Here is a 14,199-nt window from a genome sequence, read left to right as displayed (position 1 = left end):
TTACTGAGTTCTCTTCTTAGCCAGAAAATATAGGAGAAATGATAGAAAGTTTATTTCTCTACGACATGGCAATGCCCTATAATTATGCATGCATAAATATTGGCAAGGACAGAGAATTATATAGTTTCTTTTTCTGTCCAGCACGGTCTGTCCTAAAATCTCCAAATCCGCTAACTCATCTGGGTTGGCAACCTTCTGTCATAGCCAGTCCTCTGGGAATGGGACTGAATTTATGTAATCATTTTACTGAAGTCACCAGTTGCATCCCTTGGTGTGGAATTTTGAGCCGGACCTTCCAAAACTTCCAAGAGAATCAGGAGCAGAAATCCCATTCACACCACTTCATACCAGCTGGGGCTTTATTCAAATTCAGGGTCTGAAAAGTAATTTCAGCCAGCTGGTCTGTAGGTAATCCTCATACAGTTGACTAGATTAAACCATCCTGCATCACCGATAGATTATATGCCAGCACTATACAAGGACAAAGGGGAGTGTCTTTGCATGATAGTAGCATGAAAGGAATGTGCGTGTTTGTACATAAGAGAAAAGGGCTTCCTCAGTTCCATGTAGCTGTTCTATCATCCTTACAGCAACAGAGAATTGAGATGCCTATGTCAGACAGCCAGTCTGCTGGATGTTCTTGCATTCATGACTTAGCTAAGGATGGGCTGAGAGTATCAGATAGCAAGGCTGTAATCTGCATCTCCTGCCCTAGTGGAGATCATACGTCTTCAGATGCTTGCTTAAGGTAAAATGGAAACAGCTGCTTGTATTGCTAAGAGGCCAAATTTATCACTCTGTAGGAGCTGTACATTTGCTGCACCAATATATATCCATTTTCCTACTAGACCAAGGCAGTAGCTCTGCCTCCCCAACTCCCCTTTTACACATTATTAATTATCACTCTGTCCATAGAGACAAGGCGAGAGCATCTTCTTTTGACACACAACCCTCAAGCTTTTGTGCTGTAGATGAAAAAAACCCAGACCCCAAATCTCTCCAGGCCTCTGACCTAGCAAAAGGTATTATAATTTACTTTTTGAATTCTGCAGCCACCTGAACACCTATCATAATTTACACTGGGAAGAGCCCTTTTCCTTGGTGGATGGGAGGAGGCCCCACTGGGTATCTCTCCAGATCAGGCTGTGCAACAGGAGCTCCAGCAGTGCAGCACAGGCGCCTTCAACTTTTCTCTCCCACCAGGCCATGGGCATATACTGGGCTGCAGGACAGAGCTGCGTCTCTCCCTGTCCAAGGAGTTCCCCTGATAGCTGAAGTCTCTGGTGGGCTTCCCAATCAATGCTTCTCAGCTTGCATGTCCAGGGTGTGAAGATTTTGTTCCCCTCCTTGTCCCTTGTCCCTCTCCGTTCCACCCCAGGTCACTGTCCTGGGTGGGAGATGGGGAAATATACAGCTGCTGAAGCTAGTCAGTGAAAGTTTCTCTCTGTGATAGCAGAAAAAGTTCATGATGGATTCTCTTGCCCTCATTTCCAACTGTACCTGAAGGTGCGAGTCCCTGGGGTAGTCATGTCTGCAGTCAGTGCCTGCTCCACTGGCTTGGAGAAAGATCTGAATTACACCAGCAGTTTTTGGTTGGATAACTCAGAGAAACTCTGCATAGGATTAATCTTTTCACTTCCTTCCCCTCCACACTCTTCCTTTGCTATCCTGTAAGCAGACCATGATATAAGCTTCAGCCTCCCTAAAACAAAATTCAGGAATGTGCCTAGTATATTTCTATAGCAAAAAACCCACCACTTTTACCCACTGTCTCTTCTTCCTATGGCTGGACTATTACACAGCAATAGTTATTGATTCTCAGAGTTTACTAACCTTTTTTTCTGAGGGAGTGAATGGAGATGTTCAAAGTTTTTGAACAACAGCAAAAAAACATTAACTTGCTCTGCGGCAATCTTGTTGGGAATTTGTTCCTTTAGCAGAGACACGTTTCAGAAGGCTCTGCACTTACTCTCAACCTGTTTGGAGTCAGTAAACACAGTTGTTACTGAGGCATCAGGGTGAGCAGCCCTGGATACTAAGCTTGAAATGTAGCAAGAAGGGAGATGAAAATTTCTGTAAGCTTCTGGTCCCAGAGCTGGCCAGAAATATTAACTCAGCTGGAGCATCAGTTTGCTCTCCCTCAGGTCTGCTCTGAATGAAAGGAACAAGGATAGGTCCCTGGGGCTGGGATTGATCTGTCCACCCAGCGAGCACAAAACCCTGCGCAGAAAAATCCCTAGCAATTTCTTTGGTAATATTAACCACCCCACACCACACTTTTCATCAAAGGTCTCAGTGAGTGCTGCCGAGAGGACATCGGTTCATCTCTGAACTGATGTTGTTACTATGGTGCTGCTACATATTAAGGGACTCTTCATACAAAGTAGTTTAATATAGGTAGGGAGAGAGAAAGAGAGAGACCAAATGCACAATACAGAAGTGCTCCTGGGATGTGAATAGCTCTCTAAGCAATATCCATTTGGAAGTGAGGTAACTGTCATCCAACGCTGTGGTAATGGATAACTTCTTCTGGGCTTAAATTTGCAAGCAGATATCTTCACTTCCACATAGAGAACCTCAGAGTGGATAAATTAAAACTATGCTCGTTGTTTAATAAAAAAAGACATAAATGTGTTCTCTCCGTTTATCCCTGCTTTACAGCTGGATGAGGGAGGGTAGGAAATTAAGGCTTTTACACTATTTCTTGATTTCAGTATGCCGAGAAATGTGATGTTCCATACTGCTATGCCAGTTTATGTTAAAACATCACCTACCTGAAAATCCATCTGCTCTTATATACCATCCTTGTTACGTCCTATAGCCAGCTGACACTATGTTCGTAACAGCCCCTGAAAACTACTAATATATCAGCAGCAATGATTCATTTTTCATTGAGGCAGTGACATACTAATCTATGGACCAGATGGAATGGGGCCTTGGGCAATTGTAATCAAAGAGCAACAGCCACAGTCTGAAAGAAAGAGAGATTCCCAGTTGGTTTCCTATTAAATGCTTCTATTTTCATTTTGTTTTAACTCAATTGTGTGCATCACCATGGCCCACCGAACACATCTGGCTGACCTCTTAGATCGCATACCCAGCACATTACTGCGTTTGCTCAAAGTTTCACTTCTTCCAAAGTCAGTGCCAATGCTTTGTGAAGACAAATTCTTTTATTCTTGTCCTTAGGTGGAGTTGGGGGACAATACAATCGGTCGCAGTCGAAGGCGAGATGAGTAAATCCATCACTGTAATGAAGAACCACTCCCACGCTTCTTCAGCAGCAAAGTATTTTTGCCACCATAGAAGCTAGAATATTAACTTGACTCGGATTTCAGAGCACAAAATGTGACCACTTAGGAGAAGTATCGTAATGCTCAGTTGCTACAAATTGATCTAGTTCAGCCCCTGCCAAAAGATAAATCCTGCATCTAAGACTGACAATGAATTTTGCATATAAATTCTTACTGGCCATCTCAACTGTCTATGAAATAGAGTTCTTAATGTTTTCAGGTGAATGCATGACTATGCTTTGATTTTTTTAATTAGTTAAATTAGAAGAAAGCCTGATGTTCTGGTTTTTTATTATTTCTTACGTTTCCGTTATTTCAAAGGTCATCTTTGTCTCTGTCCACTAGAAAAAGTGGCGTGTTCCCCTCTCAGCTGCTGGAGTCACAGATCTGTCTGTTGTATCGCATATACTATTTCCTTAGGTTCTGGAAGACATCTGAGAGTTTTTCCAAACATGTTCTCTATATAAACTCTGTAGCATTTTCAGCAAATGTATTTTCAACAATTTCTGTGGCTAGCTTGTTTTTTATTCAGGTTTATGTTGCATTTATCTTCCAGAAAGTTACTAAGTGATATAGTGCTAAAAAATGCTGTTGTGTGTTACTAAGTTATACACTAATTATGACACAGTCATTGCTTTTGAATTCCATGTAGGTATTTTCACTACATACAGTGTATTTGCTTTGAAGTCGTATCACATTGTGATCTGGTGTCAGTTCAAAGGCTGTGACTTTGCTTTTAGCGTTGTTTTGACATTTTTTTCACTTAATTTGCTGCTTTAGGGATCTATGGTGAGATGATGCTGAGGGCAGTGTAAGACTCTGGGCCTTGACTAGGCTAGATTAGAACAATGTTTTATTTTACATTAAATAAAAGCAGTCTGAGCCACAGTTATTACCTACTACTTGTTAGCTGTCCCTCTAAATGCAGAGATATTATTGTCTCCATTTATATGACATCTTAGTTAATTGAATTTCTTGTTTTCCCTGTCTAAGAACAGATGGGAAAAGTAATTGCAATACTGAATATCATAAGGCACCTGGAGTAAAGTAAATTAAGAAAATACACTGACTGAAAGAATGAAGCAGTTAAACCATTAACAGAAGATTTACAATTAAGAATTAACAGAGAATATAGACTTTGCCAAGCAACAGAAATCACCCAGTGCACAGTGAAGCTTAGAGAGAATGAACAGGGCTCTGACATTATAGATGTGGAGGATCCAAAATTCTAGAAGAAAGGAGACTTGAGAAGCAAGTCTTTGCAGATATGCAGAAACAGCTTTTGGAATTATGCATGCTGTAGCAATTAAGATAAATTGGGATAATGTCCATTGCGTTACAAAAATGTGTGAAGGAGTATACAGGACGGATAAAGAAAACAAGGACATTGCTCAAATGAAAATTATATAGCAAAAATGTACAACACAGCAGTCAAAGACGAATGGATGGTCAAACTGGAAGTAAATAGGATAATTATCTTTTTAACTGTTAAAACAGAAGCAAATGTGTTGCCAAAAATACTTCTAGAAGACTCCCATAGCAGAATCACACATAGTAGAAAGTAAATAGGGAAACCTTAGAAGGGAAAGTGATAAGCTTATTAACAAAAGGAAGTATGTGAACAAAATTGGAAAATAAGTTGGAAATACATTGGAAAAGACATAATTTGTAATAGCACCCAGGAAAGGTCTCCAATGAATACAGAATAGACGTGGAAGAGTCCCCCTCCCTTACCCTCATACTACCACCTCCTCCCTGCATTTCTTTCCTGTAGGAAAGATGTCCTTGAATCAGAGGCTAACAGGGGATCATAATAGGGTCACTGGCTGGAGGAACATAGAACATGTATGAACATATTCATTTTTGTGAAGAAAAAGAATATCTTCCAGTGCCAGGACTATCAGGACAAAGCTAAATAAACAAAAATGTAAATTCTAGATAATGGAAATAATATATGAATAAATAACATTAACATGGAAAGTCAAATGAACAGATCATAAGTGAGATCATAGATGAGGGCCTGTCCAGATAAACAAGGAAAAGGTGTAATGATTCCTTGGAAAGGTCACTATCATAGAGACATTGGCATCTAACCTAACCGCTTGCAGAAGCCACCTGGAGCACTACTTCACGACAAAGTTTAATGGCTGTGCAATGTCAATATTAATACAGAGTCTGAGAAAGTGAGGGAGTTGATTAGGGAACACTGTTCCCGTGAATCAAAGTACAAGAGTCAAGTTATGCGCTTACACCTCCAAGGACACTAATAGTGTTGTTGCAAAGCCGTGCTCCAAGCTGGAAAACAATGACTTCTATGTCACTGATACCCATGAAAACTTGATGTCAGCATGTTCTAGTAAATGAAGAGGTTTTGGCTTTAATTCACAGAAAACAGTGTTTGGTGAAATTGGCCATGTAATACTCACTAAGACAGTCAAGCCAGTTCCTCCTGGGAAGGCAAATATTGTTTTCAGGTAAATGCATCCTTGGCAGACAGATTGGGGCCCTGGGCCTACTTCCAGCTACCTGTGTGTAAATGCAGTAGGTGCATCATAGAACCAGATTTCCTGTGTGACAGTCTGATTTAGAAAAACAACCAATGAAAGATTCCTGCCTACTTTGGACAAAATGTGGCCTATGATTGCCAGAGATATAGCTGAGGATGACAGCATGGAGAAAATAAGTAACACTATTAGCAGAGCATAGTCATATTACCAATTCCTACTAAAAATTATGGAAGAGCTTTCATTATTAGCTAGGAGTAAAATGGATATGTGAAGATCCTTCAGGGACTGAAAAGTGTAAACAAAGAGCCTGAAACATATTACACAGACCATCAAAGGCATTGAGAAAGCTGGTAAAACTTGACATCCATACTGAAAATACAGGCCATTTGGATAGGGTTCATTTGGCTGACAGAGGAAAAGCCGGACATCTGTGTATATGTTTGTGTGCATTTACGCTAGCTGCCATCACTTCATCAAAATGGTAGGACATAGATAGCCATGTATTCACTTGAGATTGTCACCTCCAGCATGTGATTAGGTTCATAATCATCTCCACATCCAAGAAAGGAGAGAGAAAAAGGGCAACGACTTGGCTTGGCTGTTTTATTCAGGAGAAGTGGGCATGCCATGGCAGCCACTGGATCTGTAGGGTCGCGGCTACCTGAATGCTTTGTCCAAGTCAGCTCCACAGATCTGAGTGACAGCAGCAGATTTCTTGTACTTATGTTGATTCTGAAGAGTAAGTATTGGTTTAGAAAGGACAACGTGATCTTAAAAGTCTGGCTTTGATAGGGAAGCACCCCTGCTGTCGTTGTGCCATCAGGCTTTTGTTATCGCTACGCATGGGTGACTGGAACTGGGCAAGATATAAAGCGGAGCCCTTGAAAGGCAGAAGGCTCTCTGAATATTCAGTTTAATTGCTCAGACCTGTCAAAACCTCACAGTTCGCACTGAACGTGAAACTAGCACAGCAAGTTGAGGAAGTGCACTGCATCCTCCCCGATGGAGACACGCCACTACCTGGTTCCTGCCTCCACTGCTGTATCCCCGTCCTCCTGGCCAGCACACTCACTGAGCAGGACTTTCTCCTACAGACTTGCAAGCAGGCTAAACAGCCTGAATCAAGTTTCAGTCACCAGATATTTCCCTGTAATTAAGTGTATATCCTGTTAATTTGGTAATAAGTGTATCTTAGGCTAATGGCCATTGATATCTTCTCTCACACAGTTTATTTACTCCATGACAGAGTTACTGTGTCTTGAACACAAATCACTCTCAAGATATCATCTAATTATCTTCTCATCATTCAGCAAATCTGTTTCGTATTACCAATGATCTTATTACTACAACTGCAACACTCATTAAGCAAACAGAGAACAATAAAAATATGTACAATAAGAACACTCAAATTAAATTTGACTCTCATAATGAGCGATGGATAAATCTGGAGCAGATTGTTCTCATAGATTTCTGCCCATTATTTTCAGAGAAAGGTTTAAATAGCTCAAGAAAGTCCTATTTCAATTGCAGGGTTCTTTTCTAGAGTCTGGCCATTTAATGTGGCTCGGTTACCACAAAATGGTATGGTCAGCCCAAAAAGGGTCAGCAGAGCATTACCCTTGTGAGGGGAAACCTCTCAGTGGAGATAATGTAGACGGTTTCCCATGGCAAACACCAGTCCCCACACAGGCCAACCCTGGGGGCTGCCAGGGATGTGATGAAGCTGAACTCTCTGACAGTGATCCAGAGTCTCTTGGGCACATCAGATGCTTTGGTAACCTCAGGGATGGTCTTGCGTGGGGTTAGGAAGCTGTTACTTTCTTCTTGACAGGTAGCCGCTCAGGCAGCTGCTGCACCAAGCTTGGTGTTGATGTTGCACCAAGCAAAACAGAAACACAGAGGAGTTCGGAGCCATCCATATTTAAAAGCCCTTGGGCCTGATCCTCAGCTCATGGAAGTAAATAGAAATACATTCATGAAGAGCTGGCAGTAGATTTTCAAGCTGTTGCCGCATATCAGCTGTTAAGCATTCAAATATGGCATGTGCCAGGTTATAGTTAACTATGTTACACCTGTAAAGAAACACCTCAATATATCAAAGCAATTCCTGTCCCTAGCTTTAATCCATACTGTTTAGTCCAACAACAGATCATCCTTTCTGTCACTGGTAAAATAAATGCTGACAAATGTAAGGGGTTTTTTTTCAGCTGCAAAATGCATGAAAATATATTTGAAACATTTTATAGTCACACTGCACACCTGATGGAAACATTTATGAGCGTTTCCTCTCTGGGCATATCAAAAATATCCTCATCCAACACCACTATTTTTATCAGCTCAGTTCCTATACCAAATGTTCATTTTGGCCTGGAAAAAAATTCTGCATGTCATAGATGAATTTGTGAAGTCTTTGGTACACTTTGCCAAATGGCTAAAAGAAAAATTCACCCCTTGAAATAAAGTAGGTTCCATTAAATGAATGAGGGGTTAATATGTTATGTGCATGCATGTATGTGTGAATTACTATGTGAGAGAGAATTAGGGCAGAGAGGGGTGCTTGGATTTAGTTCCAACTTGGGAGAGGTTACTAGTCATTACCTTTTTGAGCTGGACCAGCTCCTTTCTACTTTTTATTCACCCAAAAAATTGAAGCTCCTTTTCCTTTCAATATGCAAGTTTGCATTTACCAAGTCAATTATTCAGTGTTATTACTGCAAATATAGTTGGAATACCAAGGTAGCCAGTTGCATTTCTCAGTAAGGTAAGCAAAGGGAAAACAGAGAGTTTTGTCTTTAAAAAAACAAAACTCTGCTGAATCCATAAAGAACGAACAAAACGGGAAGTTGGAGAATAATATCCTGCCCCAATATTATAACTGGCATTTTTGATTTAGTATTTGCTGTTAGGAGTGTCCTGTTAGCCCAGCAGTCTGACTGGCTGCAGATCCCATGCAGGATCGCAGTTCCTCCTCCTCCTGTATGACAGTAGGACACCCTTATTCTGCCCAGGGCAACAAGGAGACGAGATGTTTCTTTTTCTGAGAGGAGTTTCCGGTCTCTGACACTCTCACCCTGCTATACGGAGGCTCTCCAGAAAGGTGAATTTGCATGAAATCCCTTTCTAGCCAGTCTTCCCAGGAAGAAGCAGGGACAAAGATACATTGAGAGCCTTCAGTATGGTTTACAAACTCAGAAATGAACCATGATAATCTGGACCTTAGTAACGTGCTTCCTCCTGCCCACTCTCTTTGTGGGATGGAAGCTGAATAGCAAACCCTCAGGAACAGGGTTTGCCCTCAACCTCCTCTGATCTCTACAAGCAAAAGGAGAGTATTTTCAGAACTGGCAGGAGTGAATGTGACAGCAAAGGAGAAATGAGATAGGAAGGAGAATAAAGGACTCCACACAGAGGTGACACCCTTCAGGGTAAAGCTTGCTAGCTAAGACCTTTGCTTGTTTGCAACAGCATGTGCTATTTGTGACTGAATGCAGACAGCGGTAAGGCAATAAAAGGCTTTTTATTTAAGGTGCTGACGCTTCAGGAGAAAATGAGAAAGGGAGAGGTGCTAGAAGAAAAATAAATTGCTTTTCATTTTTCTATCCTCTCTCTTCTTCCTTAAATTTTATGGGATGAACTTTCTCAATTTAAGTACTTGCCAGCAAAGGTCTGACAGAACAATCAAGAGCCAACCACAGTGCACATAGAGAAAACCTCCTGGAGGCCAGAGCACTTCTGTACTGACTGGGAAAGGGCATTGCCGTCTGTCCATCCTGCTGTCTTGCCACACATGTCAGTCAGTGAACCTAATGCCTGACCTTCCATGCCCCCCCTTATCAAGTCCTGTGAGCCCCTGGGCCGTATATCCACATTCTCTGTTCAAGAATAGGTGAATGCATTTCTAATAAATGTGTGACTCAAATCCAGATCTGTAGAGAAGTTGCAAGGCTGGCCAATTAATTTGTTGTTATTGGCAACATGACAAAAAGGTGGGTCCAAGACTGTTTTATACTGACTGGGACTATGCCACCTGAACTAGTAACGCCATCACTGAACAACGACACCTGAGAGCATCTGTATCAGCACTACCTTCATAGCCTTCACAATAAGCTCTTGCAGTTGGTTGCCTGCTATCACTGCTTACTGGTAGGTAAATCAAGGCAGGCAGGTGGGTTGCAAGGTTTCCTGCAAGGCGATTCAAGACGTCACTGTTACAGCTAGAGTTGCGAGGCAAGGGTAGCTGACTCCCCATCTTGAGATGCATCTTCCTCCATGGTGTCTTCCCATATCTGCAAATGTGTTTTAAGTTCCCACACTTAGCTTGGGAGTATTCAAATCCTACCTCAAACAATATGGATCTCCATTCTGGCTATGAATGTTTCTGTATTATCCTCCCTGGCCAGCTCCTATCTAGGGCTCAAGACCCAGGGCAAAGATCTCAGCAATTGCAAAGCTGAAAGAAAGAGCCGACACGATGCACCTTTAGCAAGAATGGCAATAAGTGCTGTGATAGCAAAGGTGTCTCCTAGGACACAGAGCTGCTGCCAGCTGCGTCCGCTGACTTCACTGGGCCTCCTGGGAAAGTGTGTATCTTCATGGAAAAAGCTGAACTCTGAATATATATTTTTAGCCTGGTTTCTTAAGGAAATGAGAATTCTGTCACTTTATGTCTGTCCATGTGTCCCCATCAACCTTTGAATCCTCTGGGGTATTTGCAAACAAATTTGATGGAGCATTAGACGTCTCAAAAATATTTTGATTTTTAATTGTGAAAATTGGTAGCTGGGAAGAGCACAGAAATGCTAGGCCATGCACAACATCTATCCGACTTAAGGAAAGAAAGGGAGGACTCAGCAGTTACTTGTTCTGTCTGAAAGCTCCTTATAAGCCTCAGCACACGGTATTTTTGTCACAAACATGATGGGTAGAAAATTCCCAATGGGAATGAGCTAGGTTAAATGAAGCAGAAACTGTGGACTGTTGGAGACACATTGAACGTGAAAGTGAAAATCTAGACTTTATTCAATTCACAGAACACCTGGTATCATTTTCAACCTCCTTTTCTCTCTGACAAGTTTGTAGGAGGCTGGTGAGGTAACACAATAGAAAAATGAGGAAATTTGCCTTGCTGTGAAGATGGAAATTCAATTTTGTTTTATGTTTTACCTACCAGTGGAGGGTGTATGTGTGTCTGCATGTGTGCATATGTGTGTGCATTCATTTAAATTTTATTTAGTCATCAGAAGACATTGAGGTACTTAGAGGTTTTCTGTGCGTAGCAGTATCAAACATATATGGCCAACTCCATGTGCCTACTGTCGCTATGAAGGCTTTGCCTGCATATTTTATTCCCTTCTCTCACCTTTTGGCTGCCTCTGCTTTTTCACATTGCATGCTCCTTATGGCAGGGTTTATTTCTCCCGCTATGTCTGAAAAGTTGCTGGCATGCATTTTGAGCATTACCATGAAAAGTCAGCAAAAGCCAAAGCGAGAGCCCTAGTGCCTCCAGTTCTCCAGTTGAATGCTTCTCATATTCACCACCACCACCACCTTTGACTGGAAGGGTTAGCTTCAAGGCGAAGAGTCGGGGGAGATGATGGCCTGGACTCAATCTGTGATCTCCCTCCTGAGTGTGTCTGCTGGCCACCTTGTGTGACGCTGCTGGGCATGCCCTGAGACCAGCAACTGACCTCCCAATGCACAGCTGAGCCCTTCCAGAGGACTTCATTAGCACTGCTAACGCAGGCTTGAACCTCACCAGCCAGCTTAAGGCCCTTGCTGCCAGGGATGGGCACTCTGAATTTTAGAACTGAGACCAACGGGTAAGCTGAGGACCACAAGAAATTGCAGAGAATTAAGCAATCAAAGGGAAAGTGTGGTTCCTTACATGGAAGCAGTTAGCAGGCAGCCTTTGCACTTCAGCAGCGGGTACAGTACAGCAGAAAGAGCGTGGTCCAGGTATGCTGGGGACCTGGGCACCAGGGCTGCACTGCGCAGGGTCGGCAGCCTCCGCTGCTCGTGGCCGGGTGCGCTGGCAAACAGGAGCATCGCAGCCAGAGGCTCCCCGGGTGTGCTGCACAGCAAAGCAAGGACACTCCTCCTGGGTTTGAGCAGGCTTTCTGCAGCTACTCCCTGCAGATCACCAGTCTCTCGCTCTCTTTCTGTCCCCTGAGACACTGTTTCCTTGTCTGTGGTTTAGCAATAAATCACTGCCAGTGCGGGCATTAGCAGACGCTGCACTGGCACCAAGTGCAAAGAGCGCATCCAGCTGGCAGGGCAGGGCCCTGTTATTCCACCTCATATCTTTCCAGCACATATTCACCAATTTTGCTTACTTGTCCTTCTGAAAAGAGGAGCTGGGACTGAAGCCCTCAAGACGGGCTGTACTATAATCTGAGCAAATTTACTCTAGTGCAGTCTCCTGATGTCAAAGGAGTGACGCAGGATTTACAGTGCATGGGAACAGGTTCACTGGCTTGCTTGATGTCAGCAGCAGGCTGATAAAATCATAGCCAAGCTGGCATAGTTCTTCCACCTTTATTCAATGCAAATTTGCAAAGCCATCCTTCCCCCGAGCAGGGAGGGAAAGAGAATTTCAGTAAAGGCAGCTTGTTAGGTGGTGTGGTTGGTCTCGGCAGGAAAAGAGAAGAGCTCAGCCTTCACTCTTTTGATGGCCCCTGGGGAGGAGCCCGATAATGTAATGGAATAATGAGTGTCTGGCTATGAAAGCATTTCATTACTGGAGTCCTCACCCCATGCAGCTCCAGTCTGTTTCAGTTATCCCGTGCTTCTGACAAGAAAGGTCACCATGAGATTACCCTGCCTCTGAAAGGGAGCAGCTGCCTTTCAGCACGAGTGGGTCCTTGCTCCTGGGCGGGCACAAAGCATTAGCAGTTGGGCTGCTGCTCACCGGCAGCGTAAGGGATTTCGCTGCTCTGAAGAACATGAATTTTGCCCCTTGTCCCTCCATTCAGCCTGCTGATGTCCCACTGTATTGCAGAGGAAACTGTTGGGTAGATTTCTCTCTCCTAGACCTAATCTGCAAAATATTCATTCCTTTCCTTCCTAAAACAGGAGTTACTTTCCTTCAAAACAAGGCACAGTCTTGGGTAGATGACAGTATCTTTGTATGAAGGTGCTGATGCTGATTTAAAATGGAGTGGGACCGTCAGAGACCAGAGCTCCTGTCTCATTCCCAAACTGCTTGAGCTGCCAGAGGTGGGTGCTCAGCCCAGCCACCAGCTGGGAGGGTGGATCAGCGAAAGGAGGGCTGAACCCTGGTGTTCGCTGCTGAGACGCCTTAACGAGGACGCAGCAAGTCCTTACGCTGCCATCAGCAGTTTTTGCCATGTCAAAAAAATTATTTAAACGCCCCCATGCCCCACTTCCTTAGTGGGGAACTACAGTTAATGAGTCTTCCTTTCTGTTGCCCCGTATCCACTTCGGCTGGCTGGACAGCAAGCTCCCACACAGCGGCACGGCACCCATGCGGTGTCTCCCCTCTGTGCCGGCAGGAGTAGCAGCTTGGAAAGCAACAGTGAGCCTGCAACAGCCCAGATGCCGCAGGGAATGATGGTGCAGCTCATGATTAAATTTCAACTCTTGCGTGGCTACCTCAAATCTGGAGTTTTATGCACAAATCTTTCCTGAAGTCAGCCCCTTGCTTTCTGTAGCTCAAGCCTTTCCACACTGCCCTATGCTGGCTAAATGTCTCTTGTGCTGTGGCAGCCTCCTTGCTACTGCCCATGTGTTGTCACTTGCAAAAAGCAGCTGGCTTTTTTGTCCTCCCTTTTCACACCCTTCTTCCTCCCTCCTGATAAAACCGCAGCTGAGCCCCATGCCCCTGCGGTCATGTTCCTGGTGCTTCCTCTCCCACCTCTGCAGTGAAAGAGGACACCTGCTTCTGCCCCACCACAAACCGAGCTCTGGAGACGTCCACTTTTAGCCCTGATGGATCACACTGCTTCTGCTGATGGCAGAGAGAGAAGATCCCAGCAGTCCCTATCGCTGTCATTTGCTTGAACCAGAGAAGTTTCACTAAGCAGGTGTGCGCCGACCAGCGGCGTGAATGGCCATGCCTGACTGCAGGCCAGGAGCAGGTGAGAAGAAAAGATTTGATGTCTCCTGCTCACGGAAGGGTTTTAATCCTGCACAGTGCCTAGCATGTCACTGCAAGCCGTCTCGCACTTCTTCCAGCTTGGGCGTTTGCTACCTTCGGTAACAACTGAGCAGCCCTTTCTCCTTCCTGCTCTCTGTTTAGGCCTACAGAATTTCTTTGCAGGAACAGGCAGGTTATAGATGCTGGTTCTCCAAGGGGTATCACTCTAAGTTTGGCACAAATGTGCACATCCTCCAAGTTTCGTACAGCCCCAGTGCTATTGAACTGATTTCTCACTTCCCCA

Source organism: Struthio camelus, chromosome 1, assembly GCF_040807025.1.
Source record: "Struthio camelus isolate bStrCam1 chromosome 1, bStrCam1.hap1, whole genome shotgun sequence".
NCBI lineage: Eukaryota > Metazoa > Chordata > Aves > Struthioniformes > Struthionidae > Struthio > Struthio camelus.
This window is presented reverse-complemented; position numbering follows the sequence as displayed.